This window comes from Megascapheus bottae, chromosome 3 (assembly GCF_031878675.1).
Source record: "Megascapheus bottae isolate mThoBot1 chromosome 3, mThoBot2.hap1, whole genome shotgun sequence".
Classification (NCBI taxonomy): Eukaryota; Metazoa; Chordata; class Mammalia; order Rodentia; family Geomyidae; genus Megascapheus; species Megascapheus bottae.
The window spans coordinates 29162562-29169567 of NC_143511.1; the positions used below are offsets into that span (position 1 = coordinate 29162562).

General features: G+C 40.3%; 1 pseudogene; it reads right to left on the reverse strand.

Annotated features, from left to right (window-relative positions):
• Positions 1–455: 455 nt before the first annotated feature.
• Positions 456–1335, reverse strand: LOC150065124 (large ribosomal subunit protein uL18 pseudogene; annotated as a pseudogene).
• Positions 1336–7006: the final 5671 nt, after the last annotated feature.

Genomic DNA, 7006 nt, shown 5'->3' on the forward strand with positions numbered 1-7006 from the left:
TGTGTGTGTGTGTGTGTGTGTGTGTGTGTGTATGTGCCAATATTCAGGGATGTGAGTTCTCATGTGGCTTTTTCAGTCCAGGCTGAAGTTCTATCACTTGAGCCATATCTCATTTTCTTGCTTTTTGCAGGTTTATTGGAGATAAGCATCTCTCAGATTAGTCTTCCTAAGCTGGCTTTGAACTAGGATCCTCAGATCTCAGCTTGTAGAGTAGTTTGTATTACAGATGTGAGCCACTAGTGTCCAGTGGTTCTTATTTTTGCCATCATGACTCTCATTTGCACGCTGCTTGCTGCAACTAACAGATAACCACTAACTGAAACCAAGTAAAAATACTTGTGAAATTCCCTGAAGGGAAAGCAAAGCCTGGTTCTTTGACATGCACCTTTTTTTTCCCCGCTTATCAATAAGTTTCTTGTCTTTTTGAAACAAATCTTCATAGAAAATCACTTGGTTTAACTCTCAGCAGCCCGCTCTTGAGCTCTGGAGAAGCTTGGCCTCTTCTGAGCTACCCATGTCTGCACATGGGACATCTCGGGACGATTCCACCTCTTCTTCATTTCTCTCTAGGGCTTCTTCACATAGACTGGGTTCTCGCTTATAGCAACATGCTCCTTCTTGTACATCTCCTCCATCATGTCTGGAGTTACATTGTTCTTTATGTACTGTGAGAACTGCTTCTTGTACGAATCTTCATCCTCTTCCATTAGGTAACGCATCGAATTTGCACCATTCTGACCCATGACGTGCTTCCAATGTACTTCTGCATTGAACTCCTTGCTTTCAGAATCATAACGAGGGAATCACTTGGTACTGTGAGGGATAGAGAAACCTCCATCCACAGCTCCCTTCAGGGCACCAAAGACTTTACTGCCAGGGGTAGTTCTGGCAAGGCCTGCATCCAAATAGCAGGTGAAGGCACCAGGTTTTCCGTCAATAGTCTCCAGGTCGTACTCATCACCTGTCACCTCCACTTGGCCTTCGTAGCTCCTGTCCATCCCAAACCTATCGAGAAGCCTGCGGGGCAGCAGCAGGCCAATGCAATAAACAGTCACATAATTGGTGAGGCCTACTTTCACACAGTACATGGGTAGTTTGTGCGCATATGCTGCACAGACCATTGTGTCTCCTTCTATGTGTGCATAAACAATCTGACAATATCTCTGTTGGTTACATAAACTATTATCCTGTATTTGGGTGTGTTGTACTTATTTTTGTTTTGAATCACCAAACATTACCTAGCATAGTAGTTAGTTTTGCCTCTCAGTGTCTTCTAAATTTCACCTGATATCTCTTAAAGTAGGCCCTATTCTTGACAACTTTAACAAACCCCATCCTGCAGATTAGAGACCCCGACATGTATCTTTTTCATGATGAGCTAGTAGCTGTTCCCTAGCCAGACTGCAGGCAGTGGCTCTTAGAATCAGGGATCCCACATACTTAACTGAAAGATGGGACAGTCTGAAGCTGAAATGAGCCAAGTGTTGCTACAAGCAAAGAGACAGGTTTTAAGTAGGTATGACTCTAGGCCAACCCAAGCTGTAACTACTGAGACACATGCAGATCAGCTACCAAGGACCTTACTCAGAAGGTAGAGTGGGAGAGAACAAAAGACTTGAAGCCTGTAACTATCTCCATGGTAATTAACATTATGTTTTCTGCTTATTTAGTTATCACGAAGCCATTTTCTTTGTGTCGTTACTGGGGCTTGAACTCAGGGGTTCTCACTCTTACTTGGCTTTTTCCACTCAAGGTTGGCATTCTATTGCTTAAGCCAAATTGCACCTCTGGATTTTTTTTTTTTGCTGGTTAATTGAAGATGAGTCTTGTGGATGCTTTATTTTAGACCTCTATCCTTAGAGCTCAGTCTCCTGACTAGCAAGGATTACAGGTATGAGCCATCAGGATCCAGCCTAATCAGGTTTATGTAAAATATTTTGTACTTGAATAGAAAAGATGTGAAGATAGTATTTATATTATGTAGTTGCTAGTATTTGTAGAATTTGCACATTTGCACGTTCTCTACTGTTCTGTGGAGAAGAAAATGACATACAGAGAGACAGGATAATTATCTAGCATCTATTTCTTCTTCTTCTTCTTCTTCTTCTTCTTCTTCTTCTTATTATTATTATTATTATTATTATTATTATTATTTTGTGGGCCATGGGGCTTGAACTTGGCCTGGGTGCTGTCCCTGAGCTCTTCAGCTCAAGGCTACCACCCTAGCCTTGAGCCAAGCTCCATTTCCCATTTTCTAGAGGTTAACTGGAGATAAGAGTCTCAGGTCCTTTAGTGCCTGGGCTGGCTTTGAACCTTGATCCTCAGATCTCAGCCTCCTGAGTAGCTAGGATTACATGTGTCAGCCACAGTGCTGGGCTCTATTTCGTATATATATATCTACCTATAATCTATCTCACATATCATCTATCTATCTATCATCTATCAATCTATCTATCCTCTACCATCTATCTGTCTGTCTGTCTGTCTACTAATCTAATGTAGGGGTAATAGGGATCAAACTTGAGTCTCTTGCACTGGAGCTACACCTCTAGCCAGAATACCCAGGTTTTCTAATTTTTCCACCTATGTTCCATTGTTTTCATATTAATGTCTTCAATCTAAAATATTTATGGAAGCTAGGCAAGTGCAGCAGGTAGTACCTTGTTTCATGTTATTCTCTGCAATGAATGCCAGGGGAAATGACTTCATTTGTGAAGGCTCTCCCAGTGGCTGAGGTAGCAAATATTGTCACCTTTGCATCATTTATTTAGACCCAGTATGGCAAATTCGGTATCTTTCTCAGGATATAGTGTTCCCCGACATAAATAACACACTTATTATTTATATATGCATTGGCAGACTCCCATTAGTTGGCTTAAATTCTACCTTTTTAGTGCAAGAACTTAGAAAGTAATTTTAGATACCATGTAATGGTACTAGTAAATTAAGACATGTTTCCAGGAGTTTCCAGTCCTCTTATTTTTCTTCATTATTTGTGGGATGTTGCTACAAACAGTTTATGTCTTTTCATCTCACTATGGATGATGAATGTGATGCTGGCTTGGTATAAAATATGACTTTATAAAGTATATTGTATCACATGCTAAATGTTTCTGTAGATTCTCATTTTCCTCCTTGAAGTATTTAAAGGTAGAAAAAAAATATGAATCATAAATCAAGTGATCCTAATCAGACTAAAAGAACAAGATGAAATAATCAGAGGTCCTGTCAACTAAACATTTGTTATAAAAATTGACAGTCCAGCTAGGCTCCGGTGGCTCATGCCTGAATTTCTAGCGTCTCAGGAGACTAAGATCATGGTTCGAAACCAGCCTGGTAAGGAAAGACTTTTATCTCCAATTAACCATCAGAAGTAGAACTGTAGCTCAAGTGCTGGAGTGTTAGCCTCGAACAAAAAGCTCAGACACAGTGTCCAGACACAGTGTTTCAGCCCCAGGAATAGTCTACACGTCCCTCCCCCCAAATTAGCACAATATTAATTAAATCTTGCTAGGAATCACTATAGCAGGTTATTTCCCATGGGAAATATTACTACCTAAATACTTACTTGATGGTGAGATAGGTGTTGTCAGAGTGGAAGTGTGGGCTGGGACCATCTGTCAATCTCTGCAGCTTAATAACTGTTGCTAATGATCTTTGAGGAAACTGCAACTGCCAATTGATGAAATAAAATGTCACTTCATCACTGGCTAATAACCCACTTTAAAAAAGTTGCAGAGAGTGCTTCAGAAATTAAAAAAAATAACATGATAGCAACGACCATTCATGTCATTTGAATTTGCAGGTTTCTAATGGGAAATGATGGCAGATGCTCTCCCCATCCATGCCAAAATATCATTTAATAAAACATTCAATAAACCCTTCTTTCTGGTCTACTCATTGGGTTGCAGATGATCTAAGAGTAGACACATCAGTGAATGCTGTTACTTGGTACAAACCAATTGTCACCCCCACAGCATCAGAGTGTGACAGATAAGTTCTAACATGAACACAGTTCCTCCTAGAAAATCCTCCTAGAGGCCTTTGCCTCTCCGGATTCTGTCTTGTTCTCTGTGGTTATTATTACAACTCAACCTACCTATGGGGAAACCCTGTTATAGGACCCACAAGATGGCACAGTCAATCAGGGAAGATGGCAGGACAAGCAAAATACACTAAGGTATTCTTGGGTAGCTGTTTCTGTGGACAAAACCAAGAGGAAGAGATAGCCGAGTCTCAGGAACTTTAGAAGAGACCTGTCTTAGTCTTAGTCATGATGATTGTAAAGCAGGCAGTCAACCTGAAGGAGGCAGTGTGACAATTTCCCTTGGAAGAAAGAGAAGCAAAGCAACATGAAAACAATGTGTGGGCCTAGCGATTGGAACCACATATTCAATTCTTAAAACCAGCCAATGTCCTGCTCCTCTTTCAGGCAATCACCAAGGTTTATCAGAGATGAATGTTGACAATTTGTCTCATGGTTTACCTCTGTTTGAGGCTTCTGAGATTTCTGCAGTGCCTGTTAAAGCTCAGCACAACTCAAATCTATTGGGTAGAGATTTAAATTGGGGTATCAAAGTTTACTTGTGTACCCAAAGACTCCTCCTGTTTTTGCTTATGTCTCCACTGACCTTGTCGATTTCTGGAACTCTCTCTAGGCCTCCTTGAATTCAATACCCATCTAACTAAAGACTTGATTCAACAGTTAGACCCTAAATTCCTCTTCCTTTTGTGACAAAGCATTTTATTAGTACATAGTACCAGGTGAGGTATGGGGCCCTGGAAAGTATAACTATCCTTCTCTATGATCTTACCCAGGGTTTCCATTGTTGATCTAAATCTAACTGAAGGATCTGAGAGATTTGGCTAACTAGTGAAGAATTCATGAGGTTAAAAACTTCTAAAACTTACTTTCAGTCCATGCAAGACTTGCATTCTAGTTGTTCAATAGTAATTGGAAAGGGATTTGGGATTGTTGGTAACTTCAGATGTATCAATAAAATTGAGATTTAATCTGGTACCTAAACCTGATAGTATCTTGTTTGCTGTATTTCCTGTTTCCTTGTTTCTCATGCTCCTTGCCAATTCACCCTTTAAAGGTCTTCTCTTACTCTTTATCCTCCTTCTTCCCCTTCTTGCCATTCCTAGGGCTTGAACTCAGGGCCTGAGCACTGTCCTTGGGCTTTCTCAAGGTTATCACTCTACCACTTGAGCCACAGAACCACTTCCGGCTTTTTCTATGTATGTGTTAGCAGGCACTGGAATACGGGTCTTTGTGCATGTTAGGCAAGCACTCTACCACTAGACCAACCCTCAGGTATCTTTTTTTAATTTTTATTTTTGGCCAGTCCTGGGCTTGAGCTCAGGGCCTGAGCACTGTCCTTGGACTTTCAAGGCTAGAGCTCTACCACTTGAGCCTCAGCTTTTTTTCTATGTATGTGGCACCGAGGAATTGAACCCGGGTTCAGGAATCTTCTTGCTATGCGTATCCTTGCTAACTCACAGTAAATAGAGTAGTGTTGACTGTTTTTGCCCTGTCTTGGTTTCTGATTGAAAGAGGAATCCTTTAATAACTAGTTTTTACTAGGATTAAATTCTTCCTTGATATGAACAAATGCTTTAATTCTCTTGAATTAATGTGGAGACTTGGCAATGATTAAGAATTTATTTCATTGTCATTCAGATAGCTCAAATGCACTTCAAATATAAATTACATGTAATATTTCAAAGTGCAATTAAATGTCACTGACAAATTCTAAAATTAGAGAATTCAAAATACTCACTAGGCACTGTCCCTAAGCTTTTTTTGCTCAAGGCTAGTGCTCTACCACTTGAGCCACAGCATCACTTCTGGCTTTTTCTGAATTATGTATTGGAGATAAGAGTTTCATGGGGACTTTTCTGCCCCGGCTGGCTTTGAACCACAATCCTCAGATCTCAGCCTTCTGAATAGTATTACAGATGTGAGCCACCAGTGCCCAGGTTTTCTTTTCTTTTCTTTTCTTTCTTTCCTTCCTTCCTTCCTTCCTTCCTTCCTTCCTTCCTTCCTTCCTTCCTTCCTTCCTTCCTTCCTTCCTTCCTCTCTCTCTCTTTCTTTCTTTCTTTCTCTATCTCTTTCTCTCTCTCTTTCTTTCCCTCTTTCTCTCTCTCTTTCTCTCTCTCTCTTTCTCTCCTTTCTTTCTTTCTTTCTTTCTTTCTTTCTTTCTTTCTTTCTTTCTTTCTTTCTTTCTTTCTTTCTTTCTTTCTTTCTTTCTTTCTTTCTTTCTTTCTTTCTTTCTTTCTTTCTTTCTTTCCCAGTCCTGGGCTTGAGCTCAGTGCCTGAGCACTGTCCTTGGACTTTCTCAAGGCTAGAGCTCTACCAATTAAGCCTCAGCACCACTTCCAGCTTTTTTGCTATGTATGTGATACCGAGGAATCAAACCCAGGTCTTTGTGCATGCTAGGCAAGCACTCTACCACTAGGCCAAACTCCTGGCCCCCCAGCTTTTCTTTCTTTTTAAATAAATTTAATCCCTTGTGGCTCCCTCCCACCTGTTAGTCTTGCATTTTAAAAATCAGCTCTTGACCATAGAACCAAAACCATATACAAACTGAGTTGCTTTAATTTCAACTAAGTTAAAAATTAATCTCATTAGTGTGTGTGTGTGTGTGTGTGTGTGTGTGTGTGTGTGTGTGTACCAGTACTAGGGCTTAAACTCATGTCTCATGTTCTTGCTTAGTATTTTCTGCTGAAGGTTAGTGTTCTACCACTTGAGCTATACCTCTACTTTTGGCTTTTTGCTAGTTAATTGGAAATAGGACTCAGGGACTTTCCTTTCTAAGCTGGCTTCAAGCCATGATATTCAGATCTCAGCCTTTGAGTTGCTAGGGTTATGGGTGTGAGTCTGGCTTTTCTTGAAATTATTGAGATAGTACGTTCATAGTTAATGCCAAATAAATTTTAAAAGAGCTAAATAGATTTTTGTGCAGCGGATCTTTGTATGGGGATACAAAGAAGTCCCTGGAGA